We start from the raw sequence: 10,434 nt of genomic DNA on the forward strand, positions 1-10,434 counted from the left end.
CAGGGGGGAGTAGAGGGGCTTAGAAATGTAGATAGATCTGTATCTGTAGGAAAAATGTGACATTTTAAAATTCAAGCTGTTAGAGGCCTGGGAACAGGTACTGGACCTGCTCCCTCCTCCCTTGCCTTTTCTTTAAAATTTGAGGCATGGTTATGTATTTTTGGAAGATAAAATGTTTATAAAAGTTATAAAGAGTATGTCCTGACAGGTTAGCTAGGAGAGGCAAGCCTGTTAGTTTCCTGATGGGCATGGGGGCAGTCTATTTAGTCTTGAGAGAGCCAATAGGACCCATACATCAGCCCAGGAAGCCACCGGACAAACTGCCTGTTTTCCTTGGACATCAAGAAGGACTGTGGTCCTTGGAAGGAACACGTACTGGGGGAATGAGCTGTTGAACTGGTCCAAAGTGGAACAACGGACCTTTGAGGAGCTAAAGAAGGCTCTCATCTCAGCAGCTGCCCTAGCCTTGCCGGACGACGCGGAGCCTTTCCACCTCTACGTGAGTGAGGTAAGAGACATTGCCAAAGGGGTTCTCACTCAGACTCTAGGTCCCTGAAAGGGACCTGTTGCCTATCTAAGAGACTGGACCCTGTGGCAGCAGGGTGGCCAGCGTGCTTCCAGGCAGTGGCTACCACAGCATTGCTGGTGAAGGAGGCAGATAAGCGGACTCTGGACCAGGAGCTAACCTGGATGGGCCAGGCTTTTCTCCTGGACCAGCCCTGTGTCCAGATTCATAAAACTCTGGCCATCAACCCTGCCAGCCTGCTTCCAGATGATGATGAGGAACCCATTCATGACTGCACAGAGGTAACAGACGACAAGGTTCTGTTCACGGATGGGAGCAGTTATGTTCAGGATGGGACCTGATATGCAGGGGCAGTGGTAGTCACCTTGGACCACACCATTTGGGCACAGTTCCAGAACTTTTGGCCTTAATCCAGGCCCTTTGATGGAGACACTGTGCCATCCATAAAGAAAAGAGGGTTACCAACTGCAGCCAGAAGGAATTGGCTGACCAGAAGCAAGCCACTGAAGGACCAGATGGTTGATGGATCCTCCAGATGACAAGACTGTTGGTCCCAGAGGCTCTAGGTCAGAGTTGCCCGGTGACACCAGGTTAAGTGTCACCAAGACTTCTGAACTTCTGTGAGGCAGAGTTGCTAGAAATACTGTCTGTGCACAGGTAAATGCTAAGCAAGGTAAGAGGATCCCCCCTGGGAATTTGGGTCCCAGGGAACCTCCCCAGGAGAGCATTGGTAGGTAGATTTCAGAGATTAAACCACCAGCATTAAGGTCTAGTTTTTATAGATACTTCAGATTAGGTTGAGGTATACCCCACTATTAGATAACAGCCTTGGTAGCTAAGGTATCTCATAGCTCTAGCCTTAGGTCAGGTGAGACTTTGGAAAAGGGGGTTTAACTAAATGTGTCTTAGAATCGGTGAAAATTGGACCAACCCCCATCCTTTGCCCTCTTGAGGGCCAGGTGTACCCCTTACTGGGACAAGTTTACCCTTTTTGGGAGGGGATCATGTATGGTAACCATTTCCTTGCTCAAGTCCTCACAGGCTCTGCAGTTTGCTTGTTCCAGATGCACTGCCAGTGCCCACCGCAGACCCTGTAGCCCCGGAACTCAATGTGGGTAAGGAAATTCGCTGCCCAAGGACTCAAAGGGATGCTGCACTGTTATCCTGAGCACGCCCACTGCTGTTGAAGTAGATGGCACCCAGACCTGACTACATGACTCCCAGCTCCTGCATGGCCTGGATCCTGGCAATTACAGGCCAGGAGGAGAACTGGTGCCTGGGGAGGGGAACTGGACTTCAGTGAGGACAATACTGATGGGAACTGTGGTACTAAGGGTCTTGGTAACTATTTGTTGTTTATGATGAAAGGAAGTAGGCTGAGTCAATGATTTGACTAGGCACATTAGACAAGGGGGGAATGAGAGCGTAGGGCGGGGCGAGGATGAGCTCCCAACTCTGCCCCGTAGGGCGGAGTTATCTCTAGCCCTCAAAACCCCTGGACTGGGAGAAATTCGCTCTCTTCCGCCATGCTGCCGGCATGAGTGGGGGAGCCTATGCTAGCATGGTGAAGGCTCTTTTGCTTATTGCATCGGACTCGGCTCCCTGGTGGTCCTTGGGGATCACGAAGTCTGGACATAACATAGACAAGAAATGTAAACTTGGAAGGCAGTGGGGGAACCAGGTGGAGTGCCTTCTATAGTGAAATGGTTCCCTGGATGTCTGGATTCATCACTTTTTGTTTACTAGAATATACATTTTCCCTTTAGCAAACAAAACAGACATATCAAAAGCAAGGTTTGGTAAACAGTAAAAGATTATCAGGTTAGGAGATTGCCTTCAGCCACCACTATCTTGACAGAACAATCAGATAATAGCTTTTACCCCTTGCTAAAGCCCAAAGTCCATCAGCCTTCTGCTGACTACTTGTAGGTTTTTGCCTCTAGCAGTCATAGTAAATTCATTTGAAATCCTAGGTTATCTTATGCCAGTAGATCAGGTCCCATCACAGAGTTTTGGGGAATACTTGGAAGTGATGAAAAGAGAATTAGGATGTACTTTGGTGGTCTGGGAAACAAACTGGGAGATTCAGGGAACTGCAATAAAGATGAAAGACGGGAAAACATAAATGCCTGTGTCAGTTTTCCAAATAGTATGTCTGTAAGTGAATTGGCCAATACACCAAAGAATTACCTCTCTAAGGATGATAACTTGTTTCTGTTTGTCATTGAGGCCAAAGAAGAACTCTGCTCCTTATTTGTCAGTTAATTACTCAGACCTTTCCTGTGTAGAAAGTGTGGCTACTCTGGCATGAAGGTAGAAAAGCAAATTGGAAATGTACATTCGATGGTATGAGACATCCATGACCAATCTGATGGAAACTCCAGGCTCATCTATGCAAAAGAGAGATGGTAGGTAAAATTCTTCTGAAAGACACAATTGTGTGCTGTCAGTATGGATCCAGAACATCAGATAAAGTTTTAGGAAAGGAACAAGAAGTAAATACAACTAAAAACAATTGAGCTTTTTTCTTCCCTCAAATAATTTATCTGTTGAAGAATTACAGCTGAGCTCTGATGGATAACTCTATTCTGGTAGCTGGCCTGAGGGACCTCATAAGTTTATCTGTGAACAGAGACCAAAGAAAGATAGATGGCAAAAGCTGGCAAGGGCTAATTGATTCAATTGATCTCCATTTCTGAAGCAGCATGGGGACCAGAAAGCAGTTCAGAAACATTAATAGAGGAGAAGTTATTGATAGAAAATGAAGGTTTTTCACCTCCAGCTGAGAACACAGATTCAATCATAGAAAGAGAAACAAGTATCTCTGGAAGCTGCTTACTTAAACTGGGCATATCCTAATGAATGTCTTACAGTATACTCAACAAAGAATAAGTAGAAGAGGCCAAAAAAGGATTTTCAATTTGGTACCAAACTTTAATTTACTGAGACAAAGTCATATCAATGTAAAAGAAAGGGAGAAATGTGACTTAACATTTAGCCATGGGCTAAAATTTATTTTGGAAGAAGAAAAAGAAAGAATTTCAGAAATAATAATGAAGAGAAGAATGAATAATACCGTATGAGCTTTGATCATCATCTATCCTGGTTTTACTCCGAAATTATCAAAGATTCATCTTTAAATGTTGGTGGAAAATTTGACTCTCAATAACTGCCATTTAACAGACTAAGACACTTTGTATATTTTTACAAAAAATTCTGTTCCTTCTCCTATGCTACAATCTACATCTAGCTTTTGGAAGATATCTTTTACAAGGAAGATACCATTTTTTCACTTTCAAATCTAGACAAGAGCAGATAATAAGCTAAATGACACAGGTTTTACTTCTCCAGAAATGTTAAGTGGCCCATCTGATACTTTGTAATCTTTTAGGATCACTTTAAATAAAGGGTTTGGTGGAAAAACTGAACCCATGGGAAGAATCTAAGCTATTACCATTCTTACAAACTGAGGAAAACCAAGATTCAACCAACACTGACCTTGATTCACTTGAGCTGCCTTTCAACTAATAAGGCTTTTGGATCCCTTAGAGTTCTAGTAGGAAATTGTGCTACAGATAAAAAGTCCAGTTTAGCATATAAGGATAATTTTTCAGGTGTTTCTACTTTGTGTTAGTGATTTCATTTGGTTAATTGATCTTGTGATACTTTTCAGGAGTGGAAGTGGAGGACCCATAGCAAATGGTGTTTAATCTTCAGAATTGTGTCCTCTGTCTCACCTCTGTGGCCAGTAGTCCTAAATGTCTTTGAGCATGTAGAATACTTGGACCCTCAATTTAAATAGAAACCAGGACGCATGAAGGAAAAGGTGGAAAAACAGTGATTATGTAACAAATAAAGACAATGTTTTTTGTTGTTTTTTAACTCTTTCTACATTCTATAATACCCTCATTTGATACATGCCCTTTTATTTCTTAGTCATAATATGGCATGTGGTCATGAGAATAGTAAAGAAGAGCATGGTAAAGATTAAGTTATGAAAAAAATATAATCTGCAATAGTTAAATTTAATTTTTAAAGAATATCTGAGAAGGGCATTGAAAAGTTGATTAAAAAGCATTCTGACAGATGATTTGAAAGGTTCCTTCAGGCTCTCAAGATTGTTTTTTGGAAATGAAAATCCACCTGTAAATAAAAGAAGTTAAAATATGATTTTTTAATATTGTAAGTAAAATTATAGATAAATTTATCCTAAATAATAAGCATATTTAAGATGCTAAATGTCTTAAGAAATGGAGCACATGGGAGGGAATAGGGCAGTGGAGGTGTAAAAGGATATAGAAGAAATGAATGATGATGGAAAAAATGATTTTTTTTTAAAAGAAGAAGAAATGGAGCACATATGCCAACATTGCCTTAGCTGTAAGTCAGTTACAAGTGTTAGTGATTTTATGCAATTGCACGTGTCTCCTTTCTTGAGAATAAAAGTTGTAAGAGGTGAGGGGTCAAAATCCCAAGCCCTGCAGTTCTTCTGTGTCTTCCAGATATTCTCTCTCTTCTGCTCCCACCAGAGTGCCTGGGCCATGTGTCTGCATCAACTTGTCTTCCAGAGTTTATTATTTTGCACCCGAACTTCTGCTGTTCTTGACAAAGGTGGTCTTCACAGCTCAGACCCAGGATGGACTAAGTCTCAGGGCCAGGTGTTCCCATTATCAGCCTGCCCTTGAGTTCTAGCATCACATTTATATTATAGTTTTTGTAAACTTTGTGGATAATCACATCTTAACTGTTTGCTGCAATTGTCTATCCTCCAAGATGTACCAAGGAAACACACCAGTTTAAAAAAATAAAATGCATTTGTTGCTTTAGGGAATTTTAAAAGACAACATTTTAGGTAAAGGATCCTAGTCCAAGGCTCATACTAGAAATTGTATGCAACAATTTTTGTGTAATTTTGTACCATTTTTCTGGGAGAAAGTCTACAGATTCTATCAGCTTCTCAGCAGGGTCCATGACCCCCCCAAAAAATTAACAATCACTGCCTTAGATCAGTACCAGAAAGCATACAGATGCTAAAGCTTCTCCTTTCTTGAATGTATAATACCATTATAATTAACATAATGATCAAGCATCCATTAATTAAGCTTTGGAATGCTTTTTTTTGAAGAAACAGACCTCATTCATCAAATAGGTTACCTTCTAAATGGGGAGACAAGACTAATGCAAAACAAAATTATTGCACATCTTACCTAATAATAGAGAAACGTGTAAATTGACCATACCTTCGCTACTCCCACAGCCAATCAGAGTGAGTATGAAAATTAACCCAACAAAGATGGCGGCTAATTTGCATACATACCTGGGTCTGGGGAACCTCCTCGGCACCCAGGTCACTCCCAGCCGGCCATCAGGCAGAGGCTTTAGGCTTGGGAAGGGGCCCAGCCTTTCATCAGAGGTTAAATAAGACAGTGTCTTATATTAATTTTTGCTCCCAAAGATGCGCTAGGTCTTATTTTCAGGGGATGTCTTATTTTTCCATGAAGAAGAATATGGTACACATTTATTGTTCAATGAAAATAAAGGAAATTTATTACCTGTATATGGTACGGTAGTGTGGTAGTTGTCAACACAAACTAGACAAACTTAATCCTACAGTATCAAGAATTTACTCATTTATTCAATGACAATCATGTCATCATCTGGAACATCATCATAACAATCCAATCCTGAATTTCCTGGTGAATTTCTTTTGACTCCATTTCTTTCAGAATCAATGGAGCAAATCTCTCATGTTTAGCAATAGCATTCTGAGACAGAGCCTAGGGGGGCCTTATTTTCAGGAGATGCCTTATATTTCATTCAGAAGGAAACCTGTAAGTAGGTGTTATTTTCGGAGGATGTCTTATTTTCCGGGAAACACGGTAGTTCATTGAATCACAATCCTACCTAATAAAAGACTAATATGCAAATTAACATCACTTTACTACACCCACAAGCCACACACACAAAGCCACGCCCACCAGCCAATCAGAGCGAGTATGCAAATAAATCTAATCAAGATGGCTACAGCCACAAAGAGCAGGAAGGAGACTTGGGTTTCCCAGGCAATGGAGGAAGCCAAGCTTTCTGCCTGCCCTTGCCGGCCTAGGCCTCCACTCAAGGCTACAAAGTTTCAATTACAGAAGGTAAACAAATTCCAACAGAAATGGCAGCAGCCATGGAGCTGGAAAGAGCGGGAGGCTAGGGTTGCCCCCGGCAATGGAGGAAGCAAAGCTTTCCACACACCCTGGCTGGCCCAGGCCTCCGCTTAAGGCTATAAAGTTTCAATTATAGAAGATACACAAACCTCAAAAGAAATGGCTGCTGGCCACAGAGCGAGCAGGAGGCTTAGTTCCACTCCAGGCTACAAACTTTCAGTTGTAGAAGGTAAATAAATTCCAGATACCAGGGCCTCCACTTGGGTCGCCAGGGTGAGTGGCTGGCCTGCTAACCACCACAGGCCCCTCACTCAGGCCGTCCCAAGCCCCAAGGGAACCCCAACCCTGATCCAGGACACCCTTAGGGCAAACCAGCTGGCCCCTAACTGTGCACCAGGCCTCTATCCTATCTAATAAAAGAGTAATATGCAGATTGACCATCACTCCAACACATAAGATCAAGACAGCTGCCCCCATGACCCTGCTCCGATCAGAGGTTAAATAAGACAGTGTCTTATATTAATTTTTGTTCAATGATTTTTGTTTGACACAAGATGGCCAGCAGGGGAGGGCAGTTGGAGGTGATCAATCTTGCATGGGAGGGCAGTTAGGGGTGACCAGGCCAGCAGAGGAGGGAAGTTGGGGGCAAATAGGCTGGCAGAGGAGGAGTTAGGCATCAATCAGGTTGGCAGGGGAGTGGTTAGGGGCAATCAGGAAGGCAGGCACGAGAGCAGTTGGGAGCCAGCAGTCCTGGATTGTGAGAAGGTTGTCCAACTTCCTGTTTAAATGGACAGTTGGACATCTCTCGAAGGATCCCAGATTGGAGAGGGTGCAGGCTGGGCTGAGGGACACCCCCCCCTACCCTTCGTGTACAAATTTCGTGCATCAGACCTCTAGTTAGAGAATAAATATAAAACATGTAATGCCCTAGCTAGACTGAAGAGCCATAGGTTTGATTCTGGCCAAGGGCACATGCCTGGGTTGTGGGCTTGATCCCCAGTGAGCGGCATGCAGGAAGCAGCCGGTCAATGATTCTCTCTCATCATAATGTTTCTATCTCTCGCCTTCTCCCTTCCTCTCTGAAGTCAATAAACATGTTTTAAAAAAGAAGTAGTATTTAACCATAGCAACCCTGATATGATGTGTTTATTTCCTTTAAGTGTATGGAATACAACTAAAGTTAGAGTGTTGCTACCAAATTTACTTTCCAACTTCATTGGTTAGAACATATTTGAGGAGTTCACTGTTATGACTGAAATGTGATGAGGGCTAACGATTAAGGAAATGGGTTATATTTAAGTGTTAAAGGAATGCTAGGAAAAGAGGTAAAACATGTAGACAAACTCATGTTATATTTTAACTTAACATCAAGCTGACATGAAAATAAACACACTGCACACTTTTTTCAATGTGTAAATCATGAAAGAAACAGCTGCTATATATGTATCTGAATTTAATAAGAATTGAATGCATTTACCATATGTTTTCTCCATTTTAACTCATTTCTAAGAGTAGTCTGTTTCCTTTGCAGAATGAGAAATACAAATATACCCAGTAAAAATATTTTGTTTGTTTTAAACCTGTTCTGCCTAAAGAAAAAGGAGACAAAGTAAAGATTTGAGCGAAGTGTTTAGAGATTTGAAGAACCACTAGAAAATGGGAATAAATATATGGGAAGAGATAAGAGGCTTTGAGGAACTAGATCTAGTGGTGAAAACACTCCTGCCCTCATGGGGTTTACCTTGGGACCCAAGTTAGGAAGGGAGAGTTCCCTCTCCCCACCAGAGGTGGCCCCAGTGTGACACCAGCACAGCAACAAGCATTTGGCTGTGGGCCATCCAGGAGACTGGAGACTTGTTTGGATGTTTTCTGTCAAGGACACTCTCTGAAACATACATGTGATTTTTATGTTCATTTTCCACATTCCTGCTAAACTGCTCCCTGTAAAGCTAGCCTCTTCACAGAGCAGTCTTCCCATATATTAATATTGTCATGTTGGGGAAATGTAGAACAGACCTCCCTGTTTAGTGTTTGGCATAATGTACTCATCAGTGGGCTTCAAGGGGCAGATAGAAAGTCAGAAAGGGAAACAGCAGGGGAAAGTATTGGCTCTGGGAGCCACATTCTTGTCTATTTCAAAATCCTCACTCCTTTATGGGTTCCAATCTTGAAGCTACTGATGACTGATGATCTTAAATTACCTCTCACAGCCTCGATTTCTTCACCTGTAAAAAATAGGTTTATAATGCCAACCTGACATAGGAATGAAATGAAATGAAATAATTTGTGAAAACAGCACCTGAGAAACAATAGATTCTTAGGTTTAATTCCTTTCCCCTAAATATCTCCTTGGGTTTAAGCATTGTTGTTCTTTTAATCCTCAACCAAGAATATTTTTTTCCATTGGGTTTTAGAGAGAGTAAAAGAGAAGGAGGAGGTGGGATGAACAGATATTATAAGCATAATACTCTCCAGGTCTCTCCATATTGTCTCAAAGAGTAAGAGATTTTTCTTTCTTACTATTGCATAGTATTCCATTGTATAAATGTCCCACAGCTTTCTTACCCACTCATCTACTTCATGGGCACTTGGGCTGTTTCCATATCTTAGCTATTGTATATTGTGCTGCTATGAACATAGTGGGCAAACATTCTTTATGATTGATGTTTCAGATTTCTTAGGATATATTCCTAGAAGTGGGATTGAAACCGGACAACCAATGGGTCCAGGTTGCCTGTCACTACTTGAGCCAATTAAGCAAAGACAGGTTTGAATCATACATGAGCATACAATCATACAATAATGGTGACAGTATGGGAGAACAGCAGGTCATCCCAAAAATCTGCTCTATAGCCTCCCCCTCCCCTCATAAATCAGCTGCTTATAAAGGGCAGGAGAAGGATTACATGGGTAAGAAGAGATTACAGGCTTGGGAAAACAAGCGAATCAGACTTGGGTGGGACTCCACTGTTTGGGCTATAAGGTTGTTAATCTTTCCATAATAGGCAGATCTTGAATGAGAATGAACCACATTCCAAGGTAGACTCCCAGGTCCAAGATTGACTGCCAGGTCCCAGGGGCTTACAATTCTCAGCCAGGTTAAAATGTCCTTTCTTTATAACCAGCATAAGGCAGTCATGGTTTACAGGGCATGGTTAATATTATTTCCCAAACCTAGTTCCAAATATCTATTTCTGCCCCTGACAGTATCGCACATGTTATAGGGTCAACTTTTTGTACAGGCTTCAAATTTAGCTCTCTTTGAATAGTCACTGGTTCAAGAAAAGTAGTTTGGAATGCCTTCAATGATTCATTTCACTATAAAAAGGAATAGACTTTCTGGGGTCTGAAGGGATTGATACCTAAAAACGCTCCAGTCAGCAAGGTGTCTTATTGGGCATTTTACTGACAGAATTGTTTCAAATCTGCAGTAGTCCTGTAGACCTTCAAGAGTTTAGTCCCACCTCCAGCTGGAGCTATTGAAGCACTTTCTTCAAAGTGGTGATGCTGGAGGAACCAGACATGGTGCATTCGAGAGCCAGGCAGATTTGTTCGTAGTGGGTCAGCCTGTCATGGGTTCGATGGGCCAGTGGGGCAGCGAAGCAAGGGCCAAAATTTAGTGTGTATTTTAGTCTCGATTTGCACTAGCCACATTTCAAGTGGGTCCTGTTCTGGGCAGTGAAAGTCAGAATGAAAAAGGTAGTATTTGATTGAGGCGGGGCAAAAGCACTCTGGTAAGAAGTATGACAAATA

The 10,434-nt window shown here is 42.0% G+C and overlaps 2 pseudogenes; one reads left to right on the forward strand and one right to left on the reverse strand.

The window, feature by feature from the left end:
* Positions 1 to 2,107: 2,107 nt before the first annotated feature.
* Positions 2,108 to 5,720, forward strand: LOC118729580 (annotated as a pseudogene).
* A 4,147-nt stretch (positions 5,721 to 9,867) lies between these two features.
* LOC118728330 lies at positions 9,868 to 10,205 on the reverse strand (annotated as a pseudogene).
* Between the last annotated feature and the right edge of the window lie 229 nt (positions 10,206 to 10,434).

This window comes from Pipistrellus kuhlii, unplaced genomic scaffold, assembly GCF_014108245.1.
Source record: "Pipistrellus kuhlii isolate mPipKuh1 unplaced genomic scaffold, mPipKuh1.p scaffold_m20_p_3, whole genome shotgun sequence".
NCBI classification, from domain to species: domain Eukaryota; kingdom Metazoa; phylum Chordata; class Mammalia; order Chiroptera; family Vespertilionidae; genus Pipistrellus; species Pipistrellus kuhlii.